Here is a 20,199-nt window from a genome sequence, read left to right as displayed (position 1 = left end):
CCTTAATTCTCTCCAGAATGCTTTTTTCCCCTTTGCTTTATTTTATTTTTTATTGAGAGATAAGGCATATAACATTGTGTAAGTTAAGGCATACAGCATACTGATTGGATACATTCATATATTTCAAAATGATTGCCACTGTAGTGTTATCTAACACCTGCATCATGTCACATAATTACCATTTCTTTTTGTGGTTTGAACACGTAAGATCTAGTCTTTTAGCAACTTTGAAGTATATAATACAGTATTGTTGACTATAATCACTATTCTGTACATTAGCTCTCCAGAACTTATTCATCTACTAGTCACAACATTTTTTTAAAATTTATCTTTATTGTTAAAAGTATTACAGATGTCCCCCCCCCCATTGGTCTCCTCCTTCCCACTCCTGTCCCCTCCCCAGGCCTTCACCCCACTATTGTCTGTGTCCATATTAACCATATTGATTGGTTAATCTCTTCCCTTCCTCCCCTTCCCTCTGAGGATCCTCAGTCTGTTGCATGCTTCCATGTCTCACTTACATGTGGACTCTAACAAACAAAATAAACTGATAAACAAAATAGATTCTAGTTATAATTTTTAAAACCACTTTTTAAACAGCTTTATTGAGGCATAAGTGACATAAAATGAACTGTACATATTAAAACTGTATCTAATAATTATTGCCACATGTATAAACTCATAAAATCATCACCACAATCAAGATTTTTTTCTATTTGATTATTGTATCCTCAGTGCTAGAACAGATCCTGGCACAAAGTGATGTTCAATTAATATTTTTAAATGGATGAATGAATAATAAATTAAGCATTATGGACTAACCAAAGGAACCTAACCACTGTACATAATGTTGGATGTGTGGAAAATCTTTTCAGAGTTCCAAATAATGAATTTGCAAGTCAGCATGAGAAGCATGCTACTTGTAGATGATTATTTACTTGCTTTAAATAAAGTATAAATAACAATAATAAAAAGCCATGTATTAAGTTATTGAGGAAGGTGCTGGTTTTACTCATTAAATATTAATCAGGGGAAAGTACTCTAGGCTATAAGGATTTAAGCGTTATGGGTCTATTCTCAGATATGTCTTAATTTTAGCCTGATCTCTATGAGTATTATTATCATATAACTCATATGCCTTGGTTCTGTCTGTAATCAACATGTAATTTCTAATTATAATTGTAATTTCATGTAGGTTTCCTTAAAGAGATAAAAAATCAATGATTTAACATATGCTTTTTGGACTCCTACTATGTGTTAAACACTATGCTAAGTCCTGGGTGTAGACTGGGAAAATAGCAAATAGGGCTTCCATGTTCCTGGCATTTACTGGTAAAGATAATTGTGGGGAAAGAACTTAAATAAATAAATTTGTAATAAATGTTTAATCACAAATTATGACACATTTTCTAAAGGAAAAGTACAGGATGCCACTGGATTAGTTGGTCAGAGAAAGTCTCAGAAAGTAACAGTTAAAGTGAGATATGAAATATGAGTAGAAGTAAACCATGCAAAGAGCACAGAAATAATATTCCAGGAAGAAGAAACAGCATGTCAAGGATCTAAGGTGGGAAAGAATAACATGTTGAGTAACTAAAAAAAGGTCAGTTTGTCTGTAGTATTGTATAAGAGGACAATTATGGATATATAAGCAGGATTCAGATCATACTGTTTTATGGGCAGTGTTAAATAGCTTGCAATTTATCTAAGGTTCAAATGCAGTACTTTAAAGGGTTTGACCCAGGCAAAATGACATGATCTAATTTTCATTTTTTTTTAAATTACTCTTGCTGCTATGGGGAGAATAGATTGGTTGGAGAGAAGAGTCGGCAGAGGACATCCAATGAGAAAGCTATTAAAGTAATGTAAGAAAGAGATGTTAGTAAGTTTAAGGCAGAGTGGGGGCAGAAGAAATGTAGAAATCAGAAGACCCAGATCTGAGCCCTGAGGAATGGTAATTGAAGAGTTGTATAGAAAAGTGAGGTGTTGTAAAAGCCAGAAACTGGTTCCAAGAGAAAAGGAATAATTAGATGTGTCAGAAACTGCCAAGAGGTTGAATTAGGTAGGAATGAAAAGTATGTCTAATCAACATGGCAACTTAGCGATCATTTCTGACCTTTGTAAAGGAGTTTTAGTGGATCCAGAAGCTATATTGAAGTAGACCAAAGAGGGAGTATAGGTTTTCTGTTTCTGGAATGTCATTACTTCTGAACACAAAAAGTAATGGTTAACAGATAAGAAAACATCTATTTAAAAGCCTTGAAAGGGGGCTCGCTTTGGCAGCACAATAGTAAAAGTGGAAAGATACAGAGAAGATTAGCATGGTCCCTGCTCAAGGATGAAACACAAGTTTGTGAAGCATTCCATATTTTTGCTGTGGCCAGTGTGGTTTTGTCTGTTGGGCATCCTCCCGTACACCAAAAGGTTGCTGATTCAAGTCCCAGTCAGGGCACATGTCGGAATTTCGGGTTCAATCCCCAATGGGAGGAGTGATGTTCTGCTCTCACATTGATATTTCTCTCTCTCTCCCACTCACTTCCTCTCCCTCTAAAAATCAATTAAAATATTTGAAAAGATAAAAAGCCTCAAAGATTTGTAAGGTAAGGAATTATCAAGATAAATCCTAAGAGACTGTGATAACAAAAAGAAGCAAAGTAATGACATCAGCTCTGTGCTGAAGACCATTGTAGAATTGGGGGAATTTGAGGATTTCAACTTTGCAAAAGCCACCCAAAACAAGTCACAAGTCATGCAGCCAATTAAAAGTGGAAAGTCTAATAGCAGTCTTTTCCCCCATTTAATTGGTGTCCAATATGAATAAACCCCCAGTGAAGGAGAAATTAACTTGTTTTTGCACCAACTTTCCCCAGGAACTACAAAGGAATATTTCCTTTGTGGTGCTAAGCAGAACAGGGAGGAAAAATTCGGCCTACAGTTTGTCATCATGCAGTCCCAATTCCCACTGCCTGAGTTATTTAAGAAATCTCTAGTCATAAATTTAAAGTGAGTCCTGGCCAGGTGGCTCAGTTGGTTGGAGCATTGTCCATTATACCAAAAGGTTGCAAATGTGATTCCTAGTCAGGACACACACATAGGTTTTGTGTTCTATCCCTGGTCAGAGGGAGTATGGGAGGCAACCGATCTCTCCCTCTCCCTCTCCCTCTCCCTCTCCCTCTCCCTCTCCCTCTCCCTCTCCCTCTCCCATCTCTATCTCTGTATACAAATCCTCAGGTGAGAATTTAAAACAAACTAACAACAACAAAATACCATATCCTTGGATGAGGATAAAAAAAAAACTTTAAGTGATCCTGAGCCGGTCTGTTAAGGGAGTGTTCCCAAACACTTAGCAAAAGCAATGTAAACACAGATCCTTTCTGAAGAAATTCACCTTTGTCCTAGATCTCAATTAATTTATTCAAATTATGTTATAAGGAAAGTGAGCAGCTCACTCAAAAGAGTTAATAATCAACCAAGCAATTGAATTACCACCACAAGTGAGAATTGGCAAAAGTAAGATGACAGAGCCACATCCTGAAGTAATTTAGATACTGGGATGATTAAACAGAGGATATGTAGAACTATGCTTACTATGTTTAAAGAAATAAATATGTGTGTGGAGGACAAAAAATTCTTAAAAATTACCATATTTGAAAATTTATTCAATGATCTTCCAGAAGTAAAAAAAAAAAAAATGATTGAAATTAAGAACTTAATCAATTGAAGAGATTAACAGCAAATTAAACACAATTAATTGGAGAATTAGTGAATTGGAAGACATTTTACTTTTATTTTTTTAAATATATTTTATTGATTTTTTACAGAGAGGAAGGGAGAAGGACAGAGAGTCAGAAACATCAGTGAGAGAGAAACATCGATCAGCTGCCTCCTGCACACCCCCTACTGAGGATGTGCCCACAACCAAGGTACATGCCCTTAACCAGAATCGAACCCGGGACCCTTCAGTCCGCAGGCCGACACTCTATCCACTGAGCCAAACCGGCTAGGGCTGGAAGACATTTTAGAAGAAGTTATTCATAAGAGAATAGGTCTTAAAAGTTATTATAAGAAAAAATCTGTAACTGTGGTAATGATAGATGATAACTGAACTTATGGTGGTGATCACTTTACACTATATACACTATATACAGATATAAAATCATTATGTTGTACACCTGAAACTAATATAATGTTATATGTCAATAATATCTCAATTTAAAAATAAATTATTTAAAAATATAAAGTAGAAATTCCTAAAAAAAATAAGCACAGAGAGGCAAAGAGAATATAGTAGTCTCCCTTATCCCTGGAGCACAAGTTCCAAGACCCTCAGTATGCCTGACAACACAGATAATACTGAATCCTATTTATACTATGTTTTTTCCTATACATACATACCTATAATAAAGTTTAATTTATAAATTATGCAATTTCACAGATAGAAGTTCTGTTCTTACCATAGATCTTAGCAAACTCAGCATGATTTTTTTCTTATTAAGTTGAGAACTTTCAATTTTTCATTTAAAGATGGTAAGTTATGGCATTTCTTTGGTATATTTGAATTGCCTCATTTACTTTTGCACTTTGGGGCTATTATTAAGTAAAATAAGTGTTACTTGAACACAAACACTGTGATAGCATGACAGTCGATCTGATAAGCAAGACAGCTTCTAAGTGACTAATGGGTGGATAGCATATACACCATGGATAAGCTGGACAAAGGGATGATTGATATCCCAGGTTTGATGGGGCAGAATGGTGAGGGACTTCATCATACTATTCATAACGGCAGGCAATTTAAAATGTATGAATCATTTATTTCTGGAATTTCCCATTTAATATTTTCGGACCACAGTTAACCATGGGTAACTGAAACAGCAAAAGAGAAACTATGGATAAGGGAGGACTACTGTATATGAAAGAGGGTATAAAATGATTTTCTAGCCAGGTTTTGCTGTTGTTTGGTAAGTTTCAAATCAAGTTGTATAATATAACATCTAGTACATGTTATAATCAAGTTTTTTTCTGAAGAAAGATAAAAGATCCCAGCCAGTGTGGCTTGGTGGTTGAGCATTGACCCATGTACCAGAAGATTGCTGGATCCACTCTGGGTCAGGGCACATGCCCAGGTTTCATGCTCGATCCGAAGCAGGGGGCGTGCAGAAGGGAGCCAATTGATGTTGGTATTTATCTCACATTGATGTTTCTATCTCTCTCTCCCTCTCCCTTCCTCTTTCTCTGAAATCAATAAAAAATGTTTAAAAAAGATAAAAGGCAGCAAACAAGAAAGAAACTTGGAATTTAGAGTTATCGACTCAGGTATAAATTAGAGTTCTAGAAGGAAAGGAGACAAAAGAAATAGTTGAGAGCTTTCAGAACTGAGAAGAGACACCACAGTAGAGCAGCCAAAGAGAAAAGACAGATTACTTTCAAAGAAAGGAAAAACACTAGACTGCTGACAGCTAATTCCCAACAGCAACATTGGAGCCAATAGACAATTGAATGATAGCTTTATTTATTTATTTTTTATTTTATTTATTTTTATTTTTATTTATTTATTTTTAAATTAAATCTTTATTGTTCAGATTATTACATTTGTTCCTCTTTTTTCCCCCCCATAACTCCCCTCCTCCCAGTTCCCGCCCCACCCTCCGCCCTCACTCCCCACCCTCTGTCCTCATCCATAGGTGCACGATTTTTGTCCAGTCTCTTCCCGCATCTCCCACACCCCTTTCCCCCGCAAGAATAGTCAGTCCATTCCCTTTCTATGTCCCTGATTCTATTATAATCACCAGTTCATTCTGTTCATCAGATTATTTATTCACTTGATTCTTAGATTCACTTGTTGATAGATTCATATTTGTTGTTCATAATTTGTATCTTTACCTTTTTCTTCCTCTTCCTCTTCTTAAAGGATACCTTTCAGCATTTCATATAATCCTGGTTTGGTGGTGATGAACTCCTTTAGCTTTTCCTTATCTGTGAAGCTCTTTATCTGACCTTCAATTCTGAATGATAGCTTTGCTGGATAAAGTAATCTTGGTTGTAGGTTCTTGGTATTCATCACTTTGAATATTTCTTGCCACTCCCTTCTGGCCTGCAAAGTTTCTGTTGAGAAATCAGCTGACAGTCGTATGGGTATTCCCTTGTAGGTAACTGAGTTTCTTTCTCTTGCTGTTTTTAAGATTCTCTCTTTATCTTTTGCTCTTGGCATTTTAATGATGATGTGTCTTGGTGTGGTCCTCTTTGGATTCCTTTTGTTTGGGGTTCTCCACGCTTCTTGGACCTGTAAGTCCATTTCTTTCACCAGGTGGGGGAAGTTTTCTGTCATTATTTCTTCAAATAGGTTTTCAATATCTTGCTCTCTCTCATCTTCTGGCACCCCTATAATTCTGATGTTGGTACGCTTGAAGCTGTCCCAGAGGCTCCTTACACTATCCTCGCATTTTTGGATTCTTTTTTCATTTTGCTTTTCCGGTTGGGTGTTTTTTGCTTCCTCGCATTTCAAATCATTGACTTGATTCTTGCGCTCCTCTGGTCTGCTGTCGGGAGTCTGTATAATATTCGTTATTTCAGACTGTGTATGCTTAATTTCTAGTTGGTTCCCCAATATAACATCGAGGGTCTCATTAGTTTTCTTGTAGATCTCATTAAGTTTATCGGCGGCTTCTAAACAGTTCTAGAGAGACCTTAAAAGTGTGGTTCTGAACTCTCTATCTTCCATTGACAATTTTGTCCTGTTTCTTTGTCTCCGCATTTTGTTATGCTTCCTCGGTGCACCCCCTAGTGGTCTTTGTGCGCAGTCTTATAGTTAAACCTTGATTGTTGTAGCTAATACCAGGGAGGGTTTGACCTCCAGGCCAAGTGGCTATGAGAATCAGCTGTGTCTGCAATGAGAGAACTTCTGTCCTCTAGGGAGGTGCTAATCTAGGTTTTGCCTGAGGCTATCCAGCAAATGCCTCTGTGCAGGGCTTGGGCGGGGCGGGTCGCACAGGATCAACAGGGTGGGCCGGAGAGAGCAGTTATGGCGGCTCTCAGTCCTGTCCCCAGGGGCTCTGCCTCTCTGAGTCCCAGCACCCGCTGCAAAGCTCAGAGAGAAAGCTGCACTCGCTCTGACCGAAGCCAGACAGTCCCGCTTCTCCCGTTTGAGTCTGGGTCGCTAAAGACTCGCCCGGATCTGGAGCTCAGAGTCTGCGACTCCCTCCCGATTGAAAACTCCAACCGCGCCCTCCGCCGCCAGCCCGCTCGCGCACTCCGCACCTCAGAATTTGACTTCAGCACTGCGACTCCTCTGAGTGTCCGTATGCGTTTCTCTTTCCTCCTAGTTGTAGGACTTCCACTCAGCCAGCGTTCCTGTGGTTCTGGGTGATGTCCGTTCCGTTTTTTGGTTTCACTTTTGAAGTAGTTGTTCAAGGCAGCAAACTCCGGCGTTAACCTATGCCGCCATCTTGGTTCCTCCGACAATTGAATGATAGCTTTAATGTGCGAACAGAAAACAACTACCAACTTATAATTGTATAGCTTGCAAAAGCACATTTCAAGGAAGAGAGTGAAATATAGAGAACATGCCACCAGTAGAACTTCAATAAAGGACATCTCAAAGGTAGAATAAAAGTCATCTCAGATATCAGAGATGCAGATAGGAGAGAAGAGCAAAGCATGTGAAAAATAAATGGATAAACCTAAATAAATATTAACTGTATAAAAGTAAATAAGTCTTAGAGGGTTGAAGTATATAAATATATAGAATTGAAATACAACATTAACACACATTGAGAGGGAGCAGTAAATTAGTCTAGCATTTTAAGTTTCTTATGTTGTCTGGATAAAGAGTATTGATTAGTTTAAAATTTTTGTAAGATTTCATATTGCAATGTGAGGGATGACCATTTAAAAGTAAAATTAGAGGGTAAAAGCTTGAAATTGGGAAAGAAATAAACTGTGGAATAAGATAAGGTGAGAAAGAAAGAAAAGGAACATGGGAAAGAGGAACTTATAACACAAAAATAAGGTGGTAGATTTAACCCAAATATTAAGTAGCTAAAATGAACAAAGATTGTCAGTTAAGTTGTTTATTGAGAAATATTAAAAACACAGTGGAGCAAAAAATGTTGAAAGGCAAAAAGTGGAGAAAGTATATAGCATAAAATAGCATACAACCCAACTTGATTTATAGATTCAAGACAATTCCTAAAAAATCTTAGCTAGCTTCTTTGCAGAAATTGATAAGTTGACCCTAAAATTAATATGGAAAATAAAAGAGATCAAAATATCCAAAACAATCTTGAAAAAGAAGAACAAAGTTGAAGTACTCACATTTCCCATCTTCAAAACTTACTGTAGAGCTACAGTAATCAAGACAGTGTGGTACTGATATAAAGGTAGACATATAGATCAATGAAAGAGAACTGAAAGTGAAGAAATATACTCTAAAATTTACAGTAAATTGATTTTTTATAAGGATTCCAATACATTCAATGAAGAAAGAATAATCTCTTTAACAAATGGTTCTGGGACTGCTGGGTGTCCACGTGCAAAAGAATTGTTGGCCAATTCTCTTTTTTTATTCTTTGTTGTTGTTAATCCTCACTGGATGATATTTTTCTCATTGATTTTCAGAGAGAGTGAACCAGAGGGAAGGAAAGGGGGGGTGGGGAGAGAGAGAGATGTGAGACACATCCACATCAACTGGTTGCCTCCTGAAAGTGCCCCAACCAGGGACGGGGAGTAAACCCTCAACCCAGGTACATGCCCTTGACCAGAATCAAACCTGAGATTCTGATGTACAGGCTGATGCTCTAACCACTCAGAACAGCGGTTCTCAACCTGTGGGTCGCGAACAATGAAAATACATCCTGCATATCAGATATTTACATTACGATTCATAACAGTAGCAAAATTACAGTTATGAAGTAGCAACAAAAATAATTTTATGGTTGGGGGTCACCATAACAAGAGGAACTGTATTAAAGGGTCGCGGCATTAGGAAGGATGAGAACCACTGACTTAGAAACACCAGTCAGGGCAATTTTTTAAATCCTCACTCAAGGACATACAGAGAGAGAGAGGGAGGGGAGAGAGTAGGAGAGAGAGAGAGAGAGAGAGAGAGAGAGACATTGATACATTGATGTGAGAGGAAACATCGATGGGTTGCTTTCTGTATGTGCTCCAAACAGGGATTGAACCCAAAACCTGGGTATGTGCCATGACTGGGAATCAAACTCTCGGCCTTCCAGTGCATAGGATGATGCTCCAATGAACTGAGCCATTCTGGCCTGGCTTCTTATTCATTTTTTAAAATGTCACTTGGATTTAACACTGGGTTTCATGAAATCAACAAAAGTACACACTTTGCTGTCTGTGCATAGGCTGAATAATAACTGTGAAGTGACTAATTGCCAACAAACTGGTAAAGAAGTGATGTGATTGGTAATTGATCATGATGCACATCTCTTATTTAAGTACTTATATGTGTACTGATAAGCTAGCATTAAGTCTGTATTTATACAATAATTGGTGTTATTTAACCTAACAGTGGTAACTGAAGTTTGTGCATATTGCAACCAAGCAAAGTGAGAACTATCTGTATACATGCTTTACTTATTAGATTTTACGGTCAAGAGCTATATGATACACGTAGTACAGAACCATGCAATATTATGCTTCCATTTCTTCCCTTCCAACATTTACACTATTTTGGGCATATGTTTTACATTTACTTGTTAGAAATCCACAAAATATTGATCATTTTTGCTTTAAACTCTTGCTGTCTTTGAGATTTAAGTTATAAGAAAAAAAGGCATTTTACCTGCCCACATATTTACTATTTCCAGTGCTCTGCATTCCTTTGTGTAGATCTAGGTTTTCATATTGTAACAGCACTGTAGGACTTCCTTTTAACATTTCTTGGAGTTCAGGTCTTCTGGTGATTAAGTCTTTCAGCTTTTGTATATCTGAAAAGCATTTTACCTCTGTTTTGAAAGATATATTTACTAGGTTGACTTTTTTCTGTCACTATTTTCAAGATGTTGCATTGCCTTCTGACTTGCATTTTTCTTTCTTGTCTTTTTAATAAGAAGAGACCTTAGATTTTTTAAATAGTTTTATTGATTTTTAGAGAGAGAGGAAGGGAGAGGGAGAGAGATAGAGAAACATTGATATCTGTTGTCTCCCGCAGGCACCCCAACCTGAAATCAACCCCCCAACTTCGGTATGTGCCCCAACCAACCTTTCAAGCATGGAATGACACTCAACCAACTGAGCCACAGAGGCCAGGGCTGGCTTGCATTTTAGTGATGAGAAATCTCCTGTCCTCTGTATGTAAATATTCTCTCTCTCTCTCTCTCTCTCTCTCTCTCTCTCTCTCTCTCTCTCTCTCCTTTTAAGATTTTCTCTACCACTGGTTTTAAGCAATTTGATAAACATGTACCTTGGTACATGTGCTTTGGTTTTCTCCATGTTTCTTGGGCTCAGGGTTCACTGATCTAATTTTTGAGTGCTCAGTATTTAGCACACTTACCTGACATGTTGCAGATAAATCAGTAAATATTTCCTGAATCAAACGGAATGATTTAGTAAGGTATACTAACTATATGAATATACCTATTTGGATTTTTAAATATTTTAATATGTTTAACCAAAGTCACTTTCACCTACAAGTATTATGTTTTTTTCTGAGCCTTACTCTCACTCCAGCTTTTCCCACCTACTGCCTTGTGTTTTAAGATCCACTATATCTAATTTATTTTTCATGTTGCAACCTGTCATGCTCTTTCATGCTTCTGTGCCTTTGCACATACTATTCCCTCTGCTTTTACCTCTTTTGTCTGCCTGGAGAACTACTATTCAACTTTCAAGACCCAGCTCAGATGATTCAACTTCCAAGGAGCTTAAGACGTCTTGACTCAAAACCCTTTCCCATCTGAGTGAGCAATTCTTCATCAGGGACCACCCTTAGTTTGTAAATAGTTCCATAACTGCAAAATTAACATGTGTTTACCTGAACACTTCTAGCACTTAGCCCCAATGTCAGGCACATTGAGGTGGTCAGAAATCATTACTTGAATAAATTAGAGTTGGGAGAAATTTAAGAAAAGCAATGAAAAATTATGAGAAAGTGATATGAGGTTGGATTAAGTTGTTTTCAAATAAAAATTTTATTGAGGTACACAAACAGAAAATATATGCAAATCTTAAGTGTACATCTTCATGATTTTTCACCAAAAAATGCATTCATGTAGCCAGTGCCCAGATCAAGAAATAGAATACACCCCAGAGGCCAGCCTGGTGCCCTTTTCCAGTCACTATCTCACCTGTAGTAACCATTATTCTAACTTCTGACACCAGAGATGAGTTTTACCTCTATAACAACGTATTACATTCTCCTGCTACTACCAATGGCTAAGACTTATTAAGTACTTCTTATATAGCAAGAACAGTCCTTCCTTCCTTCCTTCCTTCCTTTATTTTCACTAAAGGACATTTTCCCATTGATTTTTAGAGAGAGTAGAAGGGAGAGGGAGGGACCGAGAGAAACACCAATGTGAGAGAGACACATCGATCGGTTGCCTCCTGCACGCATCCTGATCAGGGCCAGGGAACCTGCAACCAAGGTATGTGCCCTTGACTGGAATTGAACCTGGGACCCTTTAGTCCTCAGGCCGACTCTCTATCCACTGAGCCAAACAGGCCAGGATGATATGTCAGTCGTTTAAAAACTATTACTATTGTAGAGAAACCAAGATGGCCGCATAGGTAAACACCGGAAATTGCTGCCTCGCACAACCACTTCAAAAATACAACTAAAAGACAAAACGGACATCATCCAGAACCACAGGAAGGCTGGCTGAGTGGAAATTCTACAACTAGAAGGAAAGAGAAAAGCACACTGAGACTCAGAGGAGGTGCAGAAGTAAAGTGCAGAGGTACGGAGGAGCACGCGGAAAAGGCTGGCAACTGAGGACGCGGTTGTCTTTTTCAATCGGGAGGGAGTCTCAAGCTCCCGACTGCTCTGAACTTCAGTTCCGGGCGAGTCTCTGGGGACCCAGACTCATATGGGGAGAAACTGTACTGTCTGGCATCAGGCGGAACTTGAGGGCGGCTTTCTCTCAGAGGTGCTTGCAGCAATTACCAGGACACTGAGACGCGGAACCTCTTAGGGTAGGACTGAGGATCTGCCATAGTTGTTTGCTCCACCCTGTTGATTCTCTGAGACCCCGCCCCACCCAAGCTGTGCGCAGAGGCTTTTGCATATGAATGGCCTGGCCCTTCGCAATCTAAAATTACCTAACAAACTGCAGCTGGGTCAGAGAGACCCAGAACATCCAAAAGAAGGCTCAAGGCCCCACAGCAGCTTGCATTGCTTCACAGCTGGGCCTCATTTGGGCACCTCCAAACCCCAAACAAGGAAGGGGAATCTGCAGATCTCCTCGTAGCTCCTGCTGGGTAGCCTCAGGCAGAGGCTAAATTAGCAACTCCTTATAGATCCAAGAGCCAGTGTACCCAGTGGTCAGAGTGGGACCATCCAGATTACAACTCCTCAGATCCATAAGGGACACACTCAGGGGGCAGACTCAGTGAGCACCAAAGCCCCACTGAAGCAAGTCTTGCCCCAGAAGGGTGTCTTCAACACAGAAGTTCTCCCACTGCAGACACAGCTGATTCTCACAGCCAATTGGCCTGGAGGTTAATTCCTCCCAGTGATACCTACAATGATCAAGGCTTAACTACAACAAGACTGTGCACAAAGCCCACAAAGGAGTGCATCAAGAGTGTCCACCTCAGGTAATTGGGGATGCTGAGCCACTGGGCCCTATAGGACATCTAGCACAGAAAACCACTCTATCTATACAGGGAAGCATAAAAAATGTGGAGACAAAGAAACAGATCACAAATGACAGAAATGGAGGAAAGCAAACTACAGGATATAGAGTTCAAAACCACGGTTATAAGGTTTTTCAAGAATTTTCTAGAAACCGCTGATAAATTTAGTGAGACCCTCAAGAAACCTAGTAAGACCCTCAAGTATATGAACAAGGACCAACTAGAAATTAAGCATACACTGACTGAAATAAAGAATATTATACAGAGTTCCAACAGCAGTCTAGAGGATCTCAAGAATCAAGTCAAAGATTTGAAATACGAAGAAGTAAAAAACACCCAACTGGAAAAACAAAAAGAAAAAAGAATCCAAAAACATGAAGATAGTGTAAGGAGCCTCTGGGACAACTTCAAGTGTAGCAACATCCAAATTATGGGGGTGCCAGAAGAAGAGAGAGAGCAAAATATTGAAAACCTATTTGAAGAATTAATGACAGAAAACTTCCCCTACCTGGTGAAAGAAATAGACTTACAAGTCCAGGAAGTGCAGACAACCCCAAACAAAAGGAATCCAAAGAGGACCACACCAAGACACATCATAATTAAAATGCCAAGAGCAAAAGACAAAGAGAGAATCTTAAAAGCAGCAAGAGAAAAAAAGTCAGTTACCTACAACGGCGAACCCATATGACTGTCAGCTGACTTCTCAACAGGAACTATGCAGGCCAGAAGGGAGTGGCAAGAAATATTCAAAGTGATGAATAGCAAGAACCTACAACCAAGATTACTTTACCCAGAAAAGCTATCATTCAGAATTGAAGGTCAGATAAAGAGCTTCACAGATAAGAAAAAGCTAAAGGAGTTCATCACCACCAGACCAGTAGTATATAAAATGCTGAAAGGTATCCTCTAAGAAGAGGAAGAAGAAGAAGAAGGTAAAGATACAAATTATGAACCACAAATACACATCTATCAACGAGTAAATCTAAAAATCAAGTGAATAAATAATCTGATGAACAGAATAAACTGGTGAATATAATAGAATCAGGGGCATAGAAAGGGAGTGGACTGAATATTCTTGGGCGGGGGGAAAGGGGTGTGGGGGAAGAAACTGGGCAAAAATCGTACACCTATGGATGAGGCCGGGTGGGTGGTAAGGGCAGAGGGTGTGGTGGGAACCAGGTGGAGGGGAGCTATGGGGGGGAAACAGAGGAACAACTGTAATAATCTGAACAATAAAGGTTTAATTTTTTTAAAAAAAATAAATAAATTAAAACTATTACTATTCATTGCCTGACATTGGAAAACCGTGAATGTCAGAACAAGGGAAAGCTGGATATAGAGTCTCCCAGGCACTAGGGTTAGGTGCCCTTTATATGCCAGTACTACATAGTTGTTGAAAGCCACATCTGCCTGAGTTCAAACCCCAGCTCCACCAATTACTAACTATGTGGCTTTAGGCAACCGAATCCTTGTGTGCCTCAGTTTTCTCATCTGTAAGACATAGATACTAATAGTATCTACAGCATAAGATTGTTGTGAAGGTTAAAGGAAACATTCCCAGAAGGTGTTATGTGCTTCATTCATTCATTCATTCATTCATCCATTCAACAAATATTTGCTCAGTGCCTACCATGTGCCAGGCACTGTGCTTGGTGCTGAGGATGTATCAGTGGAAAAAGTCAATGATCCCTGCCTACTTGGAAAAGTTTGTTTATATATATATTTTAGGAGGGTAACGGATTTATAAGACAAGGTAACAATAATGACAACATATGTTTATATAGCATTTGCTATGTGTCTGGCATTGCTCTGAGGGTTTTAAGAATATTAATTCAGGAAGATGGCTGCCAATGGGAAGGCAGACTGCAAGATAGTGTGTGAGTGAGAGAATGAAAGGAGAGTGTGTGGACATACAGGGAGTGTATATTTGTGGATGAGGGACAGCTATACTCCAAGGGAATGTTGGGGACTGCCAGACCGGGCCCCCCTGACCGGGAAGCCTCCACTGCTGCTGAAATCTCTCCTGGAGTGACTGGCTCTGCCACGGAGACCGCACGATCTTGAAGGAGAGAGTGGCTGTTATCAGAAGCCTATACATCCCAGGACTCTACAACCACAACACCCAGGGACCAGCTGTGAACCCCGGAACACCGGATCTCAAGCAGCACAAATATGCTGACTTGGATGAGCTCTGAACCTTCTCACGGAAAGGTCAGATTTTGCCTAGCCCTAGGGAAAGGTGAGGTCTGTGATCCAGGCTGGAGAGAGAAATGCGCACAGCGGGATCTAGAGGTTCGGGAGAAGTCTTCACCCCACAAAATCCACAGCCATTGGGGCTAGCGTGATCCACAAATGTGGAAAGGGAACTGCAGGGCTGCTGACAGAAGGGAACTCTAAAAATCTACCCATAGCTGGACTGAGCACAAAAGGCAGCTTGAAATTTTCCAAGTGTGCCAGCTGCTTAGTGCCAGGGGAAAAAAAGACGTGCACAGAGACATTCACGAGTTGCGCACAGTGCAGGAGGGTAAAAGTCGCGAGTTCGTGCACTTACTCTGGCTCTTTTTTCTCTTTAAATCCTTGCTTTTGATTACTAAGCCCAGTACATAGGATCACCCAATTGGGAACACTCACAGAGACTGCAGGGGAAAGTTGTTTTTGTGGAACCTGGGGATCAGAATGGGGAGTAACGATCAGAGAACCAGCTCTGGGGCAGTCCATTCTCCCAAACCAGTATTAAGTGTGACAGGGAAAACAAAATCTAAATACTGGCTAGAGAGGACTTATAGCCCCGGAGGTCAATCCAGAAACACTGCCACCCAGGGGTTGAATCACAAATTGACCCTTATTTAAGCACAAATAAAGGAATCTAAGAAATAAAGAAATATTGTCTGCTTGAAAATCAAGACTGTGGCTTACAACACAGAGGATCAGTGGAACCCAGGGAACTTCAACACTGTCCTGACTACCTGACAGGAAATAGGCGTGCAAAACAGAACAGTAGAGGAAGTGAATGACCTTCACTACTTCACATTTTTATTTTTCCATTTTTTACTTAAGAAACTAATTTTTTTCATTTTTCCTCATTTGATTTTACCTTTTTAATTATTATATTTTTATGTTTAATCAGTATTATTACTACTACTATTTTACCTTGTTTTTAAAGTGTCATTTTATTTTATTTTGGGATTAGTGTTCTACATTCTATTTTCATTTTTCCTTTAGCATCATTTTACTCCATCTCAACTTTACCTTTATGCCAACACTCTCTTCCTCACTTTTTCCCTTTTGTTGTCCTGTTTCTCTTACCCTATTCCTGCTTTAGATTTTCCCTATTCCTTCTTTCTATCCCCTGTTAAAAATTCACCCTACTTATATATCTAATTTCTGATCCCCTGCTCTAAGTCCATACATACCTCTCTCTTCTCTTTCATCACTATCCAAATTTTTTCTCTCTTCCCTTTTTTTTTTGTTTGTTTTTGTTGTTGTTATTGTTTTGGGGGTTTTTTTTGTTCTAGGTTTTTATGTTTGTTTGTTTTTTGTTTTGCCTTGCTTTCTTTCTGTTCCATTGTTGTTGTTTGCTTGATTGTTGAATAGATTGTGTGTGGTTTTGCTTGTTTGTGAGATTGGTTCCTTTTTCTGTTTTTGTTTGTTTTTTGGCTTCTGTTTTTCCTTTCCTCGCTTGTTATTAGTTGTTGTTTGTAGTTTGCATTCATCTCTGGGTTTTTTTGCTTGCATTTTTTGGGATTAGTGGTTGTTCTATTGGAGTTTTCTCCCCATATAAATAGATTTTCCCCCCTTCTTTTTTATTCTCTTTCTCTTCTCTCTTACATTTTTTCATTTTCTCAATATCATTTTTGCACTCTTTTTTTTTTCTTATGCCCTAATTCTCTTTTCTCTGATGGTCACCTTTATTTGGGATTATTAGTATTGTGAATACATTTGGGTTCAGTGCCTTGTGCATTATGCCTTGTTGTGTTGTATTTTGTGCCATTAAATCAACGCAGTAGAGAGAGCACTACATAACCAGATACCCGGAGAAGAGACATCATGGGGAGTCAAAGAAACAGCCCACATATGAAAGAAAAGGAGGCATCACCAGAAAAAGAAGTAAATGAAATGGAGGCAAGCAATATGTCAGAGAAAGAATTCAGACAAATGGTCATAAGGCCCTTGAAAAGAATGGAAGACAAATTCAAAAATATGTGTAAGAACCAAGAGGAAATAAAGAAGAACAAGGAAGAAATGAAAAATGACATCGTTGCTATAAAGAACTCAATAGAAAGCATCAACAGTAGACTAAAAGAAGCAGAGGACTGCATGAGTGAGCTAGAAGACAAGGTAAGAAAAATACCCAAGAGGAACAGCATCTAGAAAAAAAACTTAAAAAACAGGAGGAGAACCTAAGGGAACTTTGGGACAACACAAAACGAAACAACATCCGCATAATAGAGATGCCAGAAGGAGAGGAAACTGAGCAAGGAATATAAAACCTGTTTGAAGAAATAATGACAGAAAACTTCCCTGATATAGGGAAGAAAAAACTCACACATATCCAAAAATCTTACAGAGTCCCAATCAAAATGAAACTCAAAAGACCGACGCCAAGGCACATTATAATTAAATTGGCAAACACCAACGACAAAGTAAGAATATTAAAAGCAGTCAGAGACAGAAAGTTACCTAAATTCACGCAAGATTTGAATTTTACGCCATTTGTGCCATAAAGTGTTGCCTACAACAACCAAAAAAAGATAACATGACAGCTGACAGTTCAGGGTTATTAAAAATGGAGCGCTACATGAAAGAACAATGCGTTTTTGTTGTTGAGCAATATTTTTAAAATAATGAAGGTTTGGCAGCTACATTTTGCAATTTTCGTGCAAAATATGGTCGAAATAGTGATTTAACTTCATCAACTGTGAAGAGATTAATTAAAAAATTTAGGGATACTGGATCAATTAGTGATCTTAAACACTCTGGCCATCCTTCAACAAGTCATTCAACACAAAACATTGAAGCAGTTCGTGAGAGTGTTGCTGAGAGTCCAGGGACATCAATTTGGCACTGTGGTCAAGAATTGGACATTTTGAGAAGCTCTCTATAGCGTATTCTCACGAAAGATTTGCTGAGAGTCCAGGGACATCAATTTGGCACTGTGGTCAAGAATTGGACATTTTGAGAAGCTCTCTATAGCGTATTCTCACGAAAGATTTGCATCTTTATGCTTACAAAGTTCAATTGACTCAAGAACTGAAGCCTACTGACCAAGTACAGCGAATAGAGTTTGTTGAATGGATTATGGAACAACAACAAGTGGATGCTGATTTTTCGAACAAAATCATCTTCAGCTCTGAGGCTCATTTTCATCTTGATGGCTTGGTTAATTGACAAAATTGTCACATTTGGGGTTCAGAAAATCCATGAGTGATTGTTGAGAAACAAATGCATCCACAACGTGTCACTGTTTGGTGCGGATTTGGGGCTGGAGGCATCATCGGACCATTCTTCTTCGAAAATGAGGTTGCTCAGGCATAACAGTTAATGGTGCTCACTATCGTGACATGATAATCCATTTTTTTGTGCCTAAATTGCAAGATATGGATGTGGACGACATGTGGTTTCAACAAGACGGTGCCACATGCCATACAGCCCGAGAAACAATTCAATTACTGCATGAGTCATTTCCTGGTCGTGTAATTTCCGTTTTGGTGATCAGAATTGGCCGCCCAGATCATGCTATTTAACACCGTTGGACTTTTTTCTTTGGGGTTTTTTGAAGTCTAAGGTATATGCCAACAAGCCCACGGCCACCCACACCTTGAAGGAGGAAATTGAGCACTGTAACAATGAAATTCAGCCACATTTATGCAAAACGACCATGGAAAATTTCAACAAAAGAGTGCGTATGTGCCAGCAAAGCTGTGGAGGTCCTTTACCCGATATGCTATTCCATACATAACCCTATACTGTCTACTTTATGAATCAATAAAAAACTTACAATTTTTAATTATAAACCTGTGTTTTATATCAAAATTAATTCTTGCGTGAATTTTGGGACACCCTTTATAAAGGATCCCCCATCAGACTAGCGACTGATTTCTCAACAGAAACACATCAGGCCAGAAGGAAATGGAATGAAATATACAAAGTCATGCAAATCAAGGGTCTGAATCTAAGAATACTGTACCCAGCAAGGCTATCAATCAAAATTAAGGGTGAAATCAGGAGCTTCACAGAAAAAAAAAGGACTAAGGGAGTTTATTACCACCAAACCAGCAATGCAAGAATTGCTAAAGGGCCTGCTATAAAAAGAAGAAATAGCGAAGAAGGAACACAGACATAAAGAATAAAAATGGGAGAGAGAGGCTCTTCCTTTCCGTCTGGCTGCAGCCATCAGGTAAACCAAGATGGGCACTTACAAGTACATCCAGGAGCTATGGAGGAAGAAGCAGTCCGATGTAATACGCTTCCTTCTCCAGGTGCACTGCTGGCAGTACTGCCAGCTCTCTGCGCTCCACAGGGTCCCCTGCCCCACCCGGCCAGACAAAGTGCACAGGCTGGGCTACAAGGCCAAGCAAGGTTATGTCATATATCGGATTCGTGTGCACCATGGTGGCCACAAGAGCCCTGTTCCTAAAGGTGTGACCTACGGCAAGCCTGTCCATCACGATATTAACCAGTTGAAGTTTGCTTGAAGTCTTCAGTCTGTTGCCAAGGAGGGAGCTGAACGCCACTGTGAGGCTCTGAGAGTCCTGAATTCTTACTGGGTTGGTGAAGGTTCCACGTACAAATTCTTTGAGGTTATTCTCATTGATCCATTCCATAAAGCTATCAGAAGAAATCCTGACACCCAGTGGATCGCCAAACCAGTCCACAAGCACAGGGTGATGCGAAGGCTGACATCTGCAGGTTGCAAGAGCCATAGCCTTGGGAAGAGCCACAAGTTCCACCACATTATTGGTGGTTCTCACCGTGCAGCTTGGAGAAGGCACAATACTCTCCAGCTCCACCGTTACTGCTAATATAAGTAATGTTTGTAAAATTCTTACCTAATAAATAATTTATGGTAGTCATGTCTGCTTTAAAAAAAAGAATAAAAATAGCAACAAACAAGTACCTATCAATAAGTTTAAATGTAAATGGATTAAATGCCCCAATCAAAAGACATAGGGTAACAGGTAAATAAGAAAACATGACCCATATATCTGTTGTCTACAGGAAACCCACCTCAAAAAAAGGACTCACACAGACTGATGGTGAAGGGAATGGAAAAAGGTTATTCAGGAAAATGGAAATGAAAAAAAAAAAGCTGGGGTAGCAATACTGATATCTGACAAATTAGATCTCAAAGTGAATGACATACCAAGAGATAAGGAAGGC

The 20,199-nt window shown here is 39.2% G+C and overlaps 1 non-coding gene and 1 pseudogene across 1 annotated transcript; both read left to right on the top strand.

Annotated features, from left to right (window-relative positions):
- The first annotated feature begins 2,268 nt into the window (after positions 1-2,268).
- Positions 2,269-2,373, top strand: LOC118654806. Its single transcript, XR_004967073.1, has one exon. It is a non-coding gene; the product is annotated as a U6 spliceosomal RNA (small nuclear RNA).
- A 16,836-nt stretch (positions 2,374-19,209) lies between these two features.
- Positions 19,210-19,846, top strand: LOC118654134 (annotated as a pseudogene).
- The last annotated feature ends 353 nt before the right edge of the window (positions 19,847-20,199 follow it).

Source organism: Myotis myotis, unplaced genomic scaffold, assembly GCF_014108235.1.
Source record: "Myotis myotis isolate mMyoMyo1 unplaced genomic scaffold, mMyoMyo1.p scaffold_m19_p_4, whole genome shotgun sequence".
Classification (NCBI taxonomy): Eukaryota; Metazoa; Chordata; class Mammalia; order Chiroptera; family Vespertilionidae; genus Myotis; species Myotis myotis.
The sequence above is the reverse complement of the archived record's forward strand: the minus strand, read 5'-3'. Positions and strand labels throughout refer to the sequence as shown.